Source organism: Vicugna pacos, unplaced genomic scaffold (genome assembly GCF_048564905.1).
Source record: "Vicugna pacos unplaced genomic scaffold, VicPac4 scaffold_19, whole genome shotgun sequence".
In the NCBI taxonomy this organism is placed as follows: domain Eukaryota; kingdom Metazoa; phylum Chordata; class Mammalia; order Artiodactyla; family Camelidae; genus Vicugna; species Vicugna pacos.
The window spans coordinates 77,479,610-77,492,784 of NW_027328740.1; the positions used below are offsets into that span (position 1 = coordinate 77,479,610).

At 47.3% G+C, this 13,175-nt stretch overlaps 1 protein-coding gene across 1 annotated transcript in view; it reads right to left on the reverse strand.

Annotated features, from left to right (window-relative positions):
* LOC140693565 (uncharacterized) overlaps nt 1–13,175 on the reverse strand; it is a 545,747-nt gene that overhangs the window by 132,644 nt on the left and 399,928 nt on the right. The window contains exon 1 of the mRNA XM_072957353.1: nt 9,011–9,287. The gene's annotated coding sequence lies outside the window, so the exon portion shown is untranslated. Of the gene's footprint in view, nt 1–9,010 lie in introns of the transcript that reaches the window.

Below are 13,175 nucleotides of genomic sequence, written 5' to 3' on the forward strand. Positions count from 1 at the left end.
GAGATGAGCTGATCCACTTGCACGGCTGTGAACACCAGCTAAGAATGACGAATCCCAATGTGTATCTCTAGTCCGGCTCCTTCACCTGAGCCCCAGGCTCATAGACACGAGTGCCTCTTGGAAGTCCTAACTTGGATGACAAATGGCATCTTAAAAATGCCATATGTCAAAAAAAAAGGCCTTATGTCCACCATTTACTCTAGACTTCGATTCCTGGCAGGTACCTCCCAGGCTCCCCATTTTAGTAACAGCCCCAGCACCCACCTAGGTGTTTGAGGTCACATTCAATTTCCACTGTTCCCTCCACCTGGCCCTGCCCTGGAATCAGTCTTGTTATTTCTGTCGCTAAGCCAGTCTCAAGTCTGGTTCTGCAGGGAGCACGATGGAAACCCACAAGCTCACAGCAAGGTGCACTGAGTCACAGTCCTCCGAAGGGAGTTCCCTGGAGGGGGAGGCATCTCCTGCTTCCAGTCACCTCAGAAGGCACTGGATTCTCACAAAGAAGGACCAGAAGAAGGGACTCAAGGATCTCCCGTGATCTGAGGTTTGAAGGGCCTGAGGTCTGGGGGAGCTCCTAGTTAGCTGACACTCCTGTCAGTGAGCAGATGAGGATGGTAGGAACCCAGGCAAGTCTGTTCTCGCTCCGACCCCTTTTCTCTCGGGAGCCACGGGAAAGGCCAGTTTCCAGGGCACAGACCGGCCATCACAGATCCCAGCCTGCATTTGCCAACCCAGACAGCCTAGACTCCTACTTGCGACTCTTACTTCTGTTCTGTTCCCCACCAGAATGTGATGGACTCTTTCAGAAAGTCTGGACTGTCTCAAGCGAGACCAAGTCAGTGAAGGATGAAGTGTCCACATTTGGACCAGAGCATGAAAGGAGAAACAAGGCCTCATGTCCAGCATGACGGTGGTGGCCAAGCCCTTTCCCTGGGTGAGATGAACCAGGGTCGGGGTGAGAATGCAAGGTCCCTTCACGGCTGAGAGGGGTGTTGGAGACTCACTACCGCAAAATAACGACACGGCCGTCAGTGGTGGACATCAGCTGCAACAGACACAGAGTCAGCTATTTACTGCCAAAAAGGGGTAAAAGTAAAGGCCGGTGCAGGGAGGCCTGCACGGCTGCTGAGGCAAACCACAGACCCGGCTCCGAATGCCCACTGGCTGAAGCAGAGAGGAAGCTACGGTCCCCTTTAGCGGTCCCTGTGTCCACCAGATCCAAGTGAACCAGTTACTTAGGACAAGGCAATGTTTTCCTGATACTTAGAAAAACCAGCCTCATAAAGGGAACAAAAGAGTGGCATGGTTTTAGGCCCGCTCCTGCCCCTCTATGAATGCAAAGTAAAGTAAATGGCACTGGGAAGGTGAATGCAAAAAAAAAAACCAAAAAACAAAAAACCGGTGACTGCTTCCTCCAACAGAGTCCCCTGCAGCTGCTCACCCCCGAGCCGGCCACTTCCTCACCAGTGACCGCCGGCCAGGAAGCGCCGTCACGCACGTCACACAGCGACAGCCAGGAACCATGTGCCGAGCACGTTTGTGTAAAAGCCAGAATCAAGCAAGGTGCTGCAGAATTTGACTTTCCAAGTTTAAATACTCCATGAAAAAAATCCCTCAGCAGCCGCCTAAATCAATTCGCATCTCACTTCTTCAAAACAAATAAACAAAATTAGTAAGAGAGCATTTGTTACCAAATATAAGGACGAACTAACAGGTTCCTCAAAGCAAGGACTTTAACAGATATCAAACTCCAGTGGGTGATGTGCTAACATAGCAAAAATTCCAAAAAAGTAGAAAATAAGATGACTAGGATAATATATGAATCATGGCAACTGTTAAGTTTTTGCTTTTTATAGCGATGGAGACGGCACAGAGGGCGATCTGGCTATTCCAATGCAGGGTGTGCACAGCCCACATTTTCAGACCCAACAACATGCTCACGGGGTGGTATAAGGGAAAAAGGAAAATAGAAAAAGGAATAGAGGAACAGCCAAAATTAGAAACACACGAGAACAAAAATGACTTTGACAGCATTTACAAGAAATTACGTCAGTGTGATGAGGACAGGGATGCAGGGACGGTGAGACCCACCCTCACCTCCTGATCCAGGGAAGGCAGGGGCCTGAGGGGAGCGATGCTGCCGGGGGACCCCAACGTGGTCAGCGCCCCAAACCAAAACTTCACCTAGATGCGTGTAGACAGCTTTTGAGCTACAAAATGTGGTCGCATTTCAAGCTGCACAACTTTACTCACTCCCACCAAGAGGAACAGGGGAGAATTAGGTTCTGCTCCTGAACCAAAGCATTGTTTAAAAAATTAATGACTGTGTAAAAGCAACAATGGAGTAAAAGTCACTGGAGGAGAACGTGCTTGACCCGAGCTCACTGGCCACGTTATCTCACTGACGTTCAGATGCTGGCTGAGCCCTTATGGTACCAGAACAGACAGATCCACCAGGAGGGAGGTTTAATGCGCTGCTGTATTTTGATGCCGGCAGCCATGCCTGGTACACGAGGTTCTGGGTAAACAATGGTGACAGTGTCAACCACTATGGGCTAAGCACACATCCAGCTACTCCGCCAAATCCCAAGGGCAGACTTCAAAAGGCAAAAACAAGCTGGCATTCTCTGTTGGCTCTGCAGAATCAGAGCCAAGCAGTTGCTGAGCAAAAATGTCACCAGTGCCTCCTATGACAAAATAGGAGGCACTGGCGTGGGGCTGGGGCAGGGCTCCAGGCTTCCACTGATCACCCACCAGTCTGTCCAGGGGGTGAAGGAGGTCCCTGCTTTCATTGCACCGATGCACCTACCTTGAATGACGCCTTAGGACTCAACAGGAGGTGACAGGTGAGGTGAACGGAGCCAGCCTTGGTGTAGCACGGTTCTGGCAGCTATGCCCTCAGCAGTGCCCAGTTTCCTAAACCTGACACCTCATCTCCAAGGAGCAGAAGTGTAGTGTGGGCATGTAGATCACAGGGCCCTGTGAGGACAAGTACAGATCATGGCCACGACATGCCTCTCCCCTTCCTTAAGCCATAGAGGAATGTCCGGGGAGGAAGTGAAAATTATTCCAGAGCCCGCCAGGCACCACACGCAGGTGGGACACGGATCCCCTGTGTCTGTCATTCACAGGACTGGTGTGGATTTTCTTTTTATCAATTCTCTGGCATCTTCTCCTCCATCTTACCAACAACAAGAAAGTAGAATCTGAACTTAGAATCACAGAGAATCACAGAGCCCCTCCTGCACAGCGGGCCCGGCAGCACGTGCCATGTCCTCCGACCGTCACCTGTGGGACCGCCATGAGCGCTCTCCAGACTCAAGGCCCGAGGCCGTAGGCCGGGGGGACACAGCTCACCTCACTCTCCCCAGTAAAGGGGGACCACCTCTCGGCAAAGACGTCTCACCCTCTTCTGCCCGAGGGACAGCTTGAAAGATACACAGGGAAACATAGTAGAGGGTGAGGGGTTAGGCAGCCCAGAAGAGATCGTCTGCACTTCCAAGGCAGAGTGGGGCCTTTGACCTAATCACAGGGACAAAGTGAGGACGAATGTTTCCCTGCTGTGTCCCATACACCGTGACACGCCTTTCCCTGCGTAAGGAGATAATTCGGAAGCCCCTGGCAGTGTTTCTGATGTCCTAACTTGGCATGGTGGCTGTCAGGCAGGGGAGAGGGCCTGAGCCGTGCTGGTGCTGGGCCTGGGAGGCAGGAGACATCGGCTCCACCCTGAGCTCAACCAGCACCTCGTTCTGCGTCTCGGGATTCAGAGTCTCATTTATAAGCAAAGGGATGAAACTGTCCCAGGACAGGCTGTCCAACAGGAATGAAATGAGAGTCATGTAAATAACGTTTCCCAGTTGCCACGTTTAAAATGTAACAAAAAAAAAACCAAGCAACTGATTTTAAGAACAGACCTTACTTATTCTACTGTATGTAAAATACTATCATTTTGACGTGTAATCAATATAGAAAGTAACAAGATAGTTTATATTCTTTTTACTAGACAAGTTTCAGCGTCTGATGTGCATTTGACCTACAGCACATCTCAGCTCAGACCGGCCTCCTCCCCAGCACTACTAACAACAGTAGCTGTGGCTACTCTATTGGACAGCAACTCCAGGGGTCCCCCCAAGTGTCCTGGCTGAAAAGGGGGAGTAAGTGTCCACACTAACCCTAAAAGGATCTCTCTGAAACAAAGGCGGATTTAGTTTTAAACGTCTGAAAACCGGCGGGCTACACCTCCTTCCCGCCTTGGCTACAAGAAAGCCCTCCTCCTTGATGATCCCATTCTGGATGTAGGGAAGCAATCTGTCACACAGCCAGGGTGGCCCGGCCTTCAGGTTGACTTGCCTGCTGTCTGTGTCCAGTCCCACGAAGTCCTCCTTCTCAAATAGGATGTAGAGGAGGGGGGTCTTCTCCCCAGAATTTTCGGGGTCCCCATCCAGCCACTTGGACTTGGGCAAGATGAAGAGTGACTCAGTGAAGTCGTCGATCCTCTTCTCCACCACCCTGCAGTCCTCGTAGATTGAAGGCCACGTCGGTGTGCTGCTGCTCGGCCACCTCCCCATACAGCACAAAGACAAAGAGCTGAGAGTCGTAGAGCGTGGTGCCATACAGCTCCTCTGTGCGTGGAGCTTCTAGAAGGTCTTGGCCAAGAGGCAGTCAGTAATGGTGACAAGGCCCATGACATTGCGGTGGGTCTGGAAGTCACTCCATCCATTCTCGGGCGCATAGAGATACCTATAGTAGATACAGAGTGCCCACTGGGAGCCGCACGGTCTGATCTGGCTCACCAAGGAGATTCCATTATAGATGCAAAAGAAATTCTCTAAGATGATCCCCACGGGTTGGACCACAATCGGGAGAGTCTGGTGGTCCTCAGCGCACTGCACGTAGTCAGGGGCGTTCATGTTGCAGGCCCTGCCGAGAAGGGAGGGTAAATCGATGTACATACTGTGCTGTGGGCTGCGGGCCTCACTGGGATGCGGCGACCTGGTGTGCACCAGCCAGAAGGCAAGGGAAGTCCAAGCAAATCGGGGATAATTTTGTCCTCAGCATCTGCACATGGCTACTGAAGCTCAGATCACATTACCCAGCTTTTGGTCTAGGCTTCCATCCCCTGCAGAAAAGGATCATTTCTTGTTTTCTGTTTCCAAGCACCTAGGCAGGCCCTGATGCAAAGTCGGTGCTCAAAACTGCTGAATAAATGAATGAATAAAGGAACTGCTTCCCCACCGCTCAGCAGGATATAATGCAAAGAACCATAGTAGGATCAAAATATCTGGATTTCAACGCCAATTTATTTGAACTCCTAAGGTGCAGAATAATGGGTAAGAAAACTTGCTTTGGGGAGGAGGGTACAGTTCAGTGGTAGAGCACGTGCTTAGCATGTTCAAGGACCTAGGCTCAATCCTCAGTACCTCATTTTAGAAAAATGAAACAAATAAATAAACTTAATTAACCCCCTCAAAAAATATTTTCTCCATTCAAAATTCAAAAAAAACCACCTTGCAATTGACACAACATTGTAAACTTGACTATACTTCAATTAAAAAAAAACTTCTTGCCTTACAAGAATATATCTGGATTATGGAAGTTTGCAAATGTAAAATGCCTAGGATACCACCTGCATAAGAAGAAGGAACTGTACAAATGTACTATCCCTCATTTATGAGCTATTTTTCCTTTGGGGAGATTATAACCTCTCAGAGATATTTTTCTCATATTAAAAAAAAAAAGAAAAAGAAAACATTACCTGATTCTCCATACTGCTGAAGAATCAGATAACCCTATGAAAGCATCTGACCCACAGAGTTTATTCAATAAATGTTTGTTGAATGAATGAATAAACAAGCAAAGTGAATGCTGCTCCCTGCCACAGACCATCATAATGGTACTGCTTGGAAATGCCAAGCCCACTTTCCACCCAAATCTTCACTAACCACGTGGGTGACCTGGGCAGACCTGTGTGCTTCTCTCAACACCAGTTTATTCATAAATAGAAATGAGGGCAATAACACAAACCTAAAAGGGTTAGTGAGTCACGAATGAATAGTACCCCAAATTTGCAAGATGGAACTATTAAAGAAAATTGGGCAAAGAGTCCATAGGCCCTCTCCATATTATCTCTTACAACTACATGGGAATCTACATTACATCTAAAAATAAAAAGTCTATTATTTTAAAGAGGCTATTGAGTTTAAATCAGCTCACCGTCTCAAATAAGGAACACACAGTACAAATAAGAGAATGCGCAGCCCATGAGATGCACTCAGTAAATATTCCCACAGAACCCACTGGTCCCTCCAAATTCAGAGCATGAGGATGTGTCCTCGTGGCCAGAGGCCACTGCACCTGAAGCTAAAAAAGCTAATGGTCCCCACTTTCAAAAGCCCCTGCCACCAACCTAGGTCTAATTTTGTATTTGTAATTTTTTTTCTTTTTATAAAATAGAAATCCCCAATTGCATAGCCTTCAGGTCACCAAAACCTGACCACAGAGATCATGATGGCAACCCTCCTTGGTGAAACAATAAAATGAAAAGCCATTTCCACAAGACCTGTGTGTAAATCTACTAGGGAACTTCATCCTGGACTGAGAGGAAGAGGACTGGGGTGGAGGGGGCAATCTGAGGCACACAGACCCATGGGCCACCTGTCCCACGATGGACATTACACTCAACCCTCACCCTCCAGGAACTTCAAAATACACACAGACAGAGTGATGTGGACAATATATATGTATTTTTAAAGAAATTCCGACTCTCTAGCAGGTCTTGTATCTACCGAGACACAAATGGCTTATGTGTATAATGTTTCACAAAAGCCTTAAAACATTACCACCCCAACTTGACACATTAAGAAACTAGGGATAGAGGTTTATCACATTGTGCAAGATTAGAGAGATGCCACATCAGACACTGTATTTAAACCCAAGCCTTTGCTCCAGTGCTCACACAAGAAAGTGTGACATACTGCCCCTTTCCTGCCCTCTCCCTGCAATAAATCTCTGAAGAGTCTTTTCTGTGCCACGTGGAATCACAATCACATCAATTTACCACAAAGAGCTATGTGACTCCTTGGAGGACGTGTCAAAATCTAAAGGGTTGTGATGGGAGGAGAGATTTGAATTTTCTGTTTCTCAAAGGAAACATGGCTTTAAAAGAAACTGAAAAGCACTTATCTAGTCTAAGCCCTCATTGTGCAGAGAAGGAAATGGAGGCTCAGAAGAGATGAGGAAAGGGACTTATTAACAAATATTGCCTCAGTGCAACACCAAGCCAGCCCTGGGCCCTTCTGGGGGAGTACCTGGAAGGCCCAGGAAAATGATTGTTAGAAAAAGGAAAGAGAAGAAGCATACAAGGCCCTGTCTCTACACCACCATACCATGAAGTTCCACGAAATTATCCAGTATTGGGTGAAGCCAAAATTTAGGTGGGCTAAAGAGGTTATAGAAACCTGGAAGTCTCAACCATAGTGGAAATTCCAACATTTACTGTTTTTTTCCAAGTTCAAGCATCAGTTCAGTGGGCGCTCCATACAAGGGACTACACGAGGCCTGGAGTTCTCCCAAATACAGATCTCTATTATCACGTGTGCAAAACACACAGGCCCACCAGAAGAAAAACGCCCACACATAAGATGGAACTACTGAAACAGAAAAGAGCCAACCAGCATATATTGCTAGCAAAAATGGTGCTGCTAGAAATAGACTCATGGACATAGAAAGCCAACTGTTGTTAGCAGGCAGGAAAGGGAGGATTAACAGATACACATTAATAAATATAAAATAAATGACAAGGACCTACTATATAGCACAGGGTACTATTTTCAATTTCTTGTAATGAGTTGTACTAAAAACAATCTGAAAAACATTTATATACATATGCATAAGCTTATAACTGAATCTCTGCTGTACATCTGAAGCTAACATGGTAAATTTACAACACTTCAATAAAAAATAATTTTATATAATAAGTAAAAATAAAAGCAACGCCATAAAAAAAAAAAGTAAAAGAACACGGTAATCCCCTTAGCTGTAGGTGGTGGAGAACTCTGCAAGCACCAAGTCCACTCGAATACTCCAGCACTGGCGGTCACTCATTCTAACCATCAGAGAATCACTTGGCTTCTACGAGGTTACTTTTCTCTTCAGTGAAAGGCTACAGTTGCATCTAATGATGTATTGAATCTCATCATTCACAAACCCAAGAATTAATGAGGATTTCCCATAGGCCTGGCTCTGGACAGATGAAAAGATAGGGTCCCAAATATATTCATGTGTAGAAGAAGTTTATGCCATAAAGACATTAATTCTTCCTGCTTTGATAGACAGATTCATTGCAATTCTGATTAGAATTCCTCCCAGATATTTCATGGAATGTAACAAGTTAATTTATGGTCAGGAACAGCCAAGAAACTTCTTTAGAACCACCACTGGGAAGGGGTGGATAGGTCATGCATTTCAACTGGTCTTTCTGATGTGATGAAAACGTTCTGGAATAATAATGGTTGCACAAATGTGAATATGCTAAAAGCTGCTGAATTGTAACATTCAAGTGGGTGGACTTCATGGTGTGTGAACAATATCACAATAAAGCTGTTAAATGAAAAAATCCTTCTTGCCAATTATTTTTCCCTCTATACTACTAGTCTGTCCCACAATTTAAGTAAAACAAACAAACAAAAAAAACAAAACAAACCAGATTTTGCCAGGAGCTCTTTAGGAGTGCAATGTCCCTGGGTCTCCAACGCCTCGGGTTGTGCTGTTCCTGTTAACACACAATAGCTGGGCTGGACTAGTTAGGGACTATAAGTATCTTTTTAAGATCGACGGTCTCACGTTTCACCCTGGGAGAGTGAATGATGGAGGATGAGACAGCCTCATGCCTTCAGCTCATTTTTAACTGAACCAAGCCCTGCTTTCACCACTGTAATCCCTCTCAGTATAAAAACATGTGACATCAACAAGCACCGCCATCATAACACCTGAAAGTGTTCAAGGTACTTACCTGGGGCAGAAATCCTGATCAAGGAGACAGAAGCTCCCTCAGCACTGCCGCTCCCTTTTCCCGACTCCACCAGGAGAAGCTGGGAGTTACAGCCGCGGGCTCTCAGCCTGGGGAGCAGCGCCCACGCCGCTAATCTGGACCTCAGGGATCGGGAAAGGGAGAGGAAGGCAGCCCCGGGGTCGCGGGGCAGGGAGAGCGGGGTGGGGGACGCGGGCTGCAGCCCCGCTCGGAGGCCAGCCCCAGCCCCAGCCCAAGCCGCCCGCCCCGTCCGGGTGTGCAGACCCCGCCCGCCCGGGACACAGCCCGCCCAGTGGTGGGGACGGGTCGGCGGCCAAGGAGAGGAAGCCCGGGAGGGGAGGACTCGCGGGCGGGAGAGGGGAAGCGGACGCCAGCCGCGGACTGAGGGGAGCCCGGCTGGGCCAAGAGGCGGCAGGGGCACACCTGGCCCTGGACAGCTGTGGCCGGGGCGCCGGGGCAGGTGGCGCGGGCAGAGGGGTCTGGCCCGAGCAATCCAGCTGAACACACGCTGACTGGCGCCCTGGGGGCTGTGACACGCCGACCGCCCTCCCGCAGCCGCCTCACCCCTTTCCCGATATCCCCTCACCTTGCACTTCCACAGCCAGAGGCCCCGGCCCCAGGCAGTAGCCAAAGGCCTTCAGGGCGACAGAGCTGAGAAGCCATTGGGGCCGATCCCCGGCTCGGAGCTGGAGCTTCCAACCCGCGGTCCAGCTGGCAGCAACTGCGCATGCGCAGGAGGGCCAGCGATCCGCTCTGGGTCCTGAGAGAGAAGGGGAACCGAGGGAGGGAGAATAGGGGAGGAGGAGGGGAGGCGGGGAAAAGTGGAGGGAGACACATGGACAGGAGGAGCAGAGGGAAGGCAGTTATCTGGAATTGGGAGGGGAGAAACAGAGATGGGGAGAAAGCGTTTTACCTCTTGTGGCACCCCGAAGGAGGCAGCAGTCCTGCCTATACACCCTTCTCTTACCCGTCATTGCCCACAGCTCATATTTTACGTCCCTGGCCCAGCCCTCCAGCTAAGGTCTCTGCAGAAACCCTACGGGTATCATACCCGTTGCCCCCACAAGGAGCTAGGTTTACTGTTGCTCAGGGAACCAAGCACCCGCAGGTGTTGTTTCTCAGAACTACCTTGGGAAGAGTACATATTCCCCTTTTACACGCTGGGAAACAGGCAGGCACGATCTCTGCCTTAGCTCCACTGTCCCAAATGTTGGGCTGGCAGGGAGCGGGAGGTAAAATGTCAGAGCCCCAGAAGGAGCAGACTGCCTGAGTGTTGGTGTAGAGTCCCCATCCCTCCTGGGTAAACCACACCCCAACCTCGGGGAATAATCAAGGGCTCACCGTAGGCCCCTGTGTGTGGGAGAGCTGCCCTCAGTCCCAGTGTCCAACTTGCTAGGTAGGTAGAAGTGTTATTGAGTCCAAATTCATTCTCCTCAGTGCAGGACAGGCCAGTAAGTTGGGAGACCAAGTGTTGGGGCATGGAATAGCAAGTTTCTGTAGACCTAGATGGCAAACTAATGTCCTGGAAAACCATCTCCCCAAGTCACAATTCAGGCTGCTTTCCTATGTGCTTGGTTTTTGCAAACTTCTTGGTGTAGGAATTCCTTCTTGTTAGAATCCTTTGTTCTTCCAGCTATCTCCCTGGGTCAGATCCCTGTAAACCTCCAACAAAACAAACGTTATTTTCTATTCTGCAACGTGTTATCTTTATATGATTGGAAAAGTGTTAAATACCCTTAAAGGTCAGAGCCTTCAGAATAGGCTCTCCTGTATATTTTGGGCTCTAGGCAACATTGTTTTACAAGCAAGAAGAAGCCTAGGAGACAGAGCACAGGGTTAAAGTCAAAGGAACAGATCTAATATGGAGTCAGATTTCTTCTTTTCTATTACTGTGGCAGAAGCCACTTGAGGATTTATATCCCTTAAAGTTAAAAATAAGTAAAACTTTAAAGGAATTTACATACATTGGTGGGAACTTGCATAGCATATCTGGAAAAGCACACAAAGGATTGTAAACATTGGCATCTCCAGGGAGGCGTGTAAGAACAGAGGATGAGGGAAAACTTCTTTCACTTGAGTATTTTTTGCTCTGTTTGAATTTTTTTAACCATATGCATATATTTCTTTTTCAGTTAAAATAAATGTGTAATGGAGCAAAGGAGTAACTAGCTCAGCAAATACAGCAGCCATAGACTCACTGAGTCATCATTTTCGATTTAAGCCAGGAAGCATTGATTGTCTCTCTCCTATGTGCCCAGTGCTGTTTTAAAACTTTTTTATATTTTTTTTTATAAAATAATAACATGCTATCCCTCACCCCTGCTCAGGGCTGGTGGGAAACCAACTGAGTTTTTATTGAGTTGTTTTCCAAGGAGTAGAGATGAGTTATAAACAGAACACAACTTCAGGGCAAAACAGGCAGACTGGTTTTCCAGCAGGCCAGATAGCGATGACGGGTTTTCAATAGAGGCGCACAGAGGCTGAGAGAGAAAGCCTCCAGGACCCTACAGAAAGCTGCCCACAGTGCCTTCTCCATGGCACTACTGAAATAGGAAAGAACAAATCTGACTCCATATTAGATCTGTTCCTTTGACTTTAAACCTGTGCCCTGTTTCCTAGGCTTAGTCTTGCTGTTTCTGCACCTTTTGTGAAACAATGTTGCCTAGATCCTGAAATATACAGGAGACCCTAATCTCAAGGCTCTGACTTTGAAGGATATTATCACTTTTCCATTCGTATAAAGATAACAAGATACAGAATAGAAAATAACATTTGCTTGTTGGAGGTTTACACGGATCTGACCCAGGTGAAGAGCTGCAAGAACAAAGGATTCTAAAAACAAAGAATTCATACACCAAGTTTGCATCAACCAAGCATTCCCGCTTCCCCTTTTTAATATAAGAAGAGCCTGAATTCTGACTTGGGATGATGGTTCTCCAGGACATTGGTCTACCATCTTCTCCACTGGCTTTACAAATTAAAGCCGCTATTTCTTGCCCCAAATCCTTGTCTCCTGATGTGTTGGCCTATAATGCACGAGTAGAACAAGCGTGGACTCGGAAACACAAACATACATTGAAAGTACGCATCTGGTATATTAAATGACCTGCTTCCACTCGTATTCCTGAGGTTTTCTTCTCTTGACCACTCCTACTTTATTTATGAAAAACCTGTCATGTGGACACATTTCCTTCTCTAGCCACTACCCTTCCATGTAAAAACTGATGCCAAGAAGGCAATGGAAGTTGCTAGAAGGTATTACCTGGCCAAAAAAGAGCAGAAGTGGGTTCTGGCTGATGTTCAGGAGCAGGCCGGGGCACCTGACAAGATGTCATAAGTACGGATAGACAGCTGGGCACCAAAGGAGAAGCTTCTAAACTTCCATGAGGGACTTGGATAGGAAGGAACAGTCCCAGACTATAGCTCTGATCCCACCACGAGCTTCCTGGGCAAGGCTGGGCAAGTCATTTAAATTCTCTAGACCCGTGCTGTCCAACACGGGAGCCACCAGCCACATGCAGGATTATGATGTTATTCTGTAGCCAGACAGAATTATAAATAAACACTTTATTGCAAAGGGTCAGCAGGTATAATATTTAAAAACATTATTGGTTATCTTGCCTTAACAAGTTATTTTTGTATGTCTAGCTTTCTGTGGGTTGTAATGCCTGCGACTAATGTTTCCCTTACAGTGAGGTATTTTGAAATTATAAGTTACTGGACACAGTACACTCATATCACAGTTGAAAAAAACTGATTAAATAAGCAAGGTGATCTGACTTAGTAGTTATGAGCAGGGGCTCTGGGGCCAGCCTGCATAAGTATTAATTCTCACTCTCCCTCCAGGGAGTTCTGTGTGAATCTTGGACAAATTATTGTTGCTGTTGTTGTTGTTGTTGTCGTTGTCATTGTTATTATTTGTGCCTCTTTTTCCTTACCTTTTAAATAGCGAGGAAAATGTAGACTCTATCCCCTACAGTGTTGGCAGGATTAAATGAGTAAACGTCTGTGCTGCCCACTTCCCTGGGTTTCAGCATTCTCCAGGCAATCAGTGCAAAACACAGTGGCATTCTCCACTGTCTTCGTCAGTCTGGGATTCTGTAACAAATTACCGTGTGTCGGGTGGCTTAAACAACCAGCATATTCC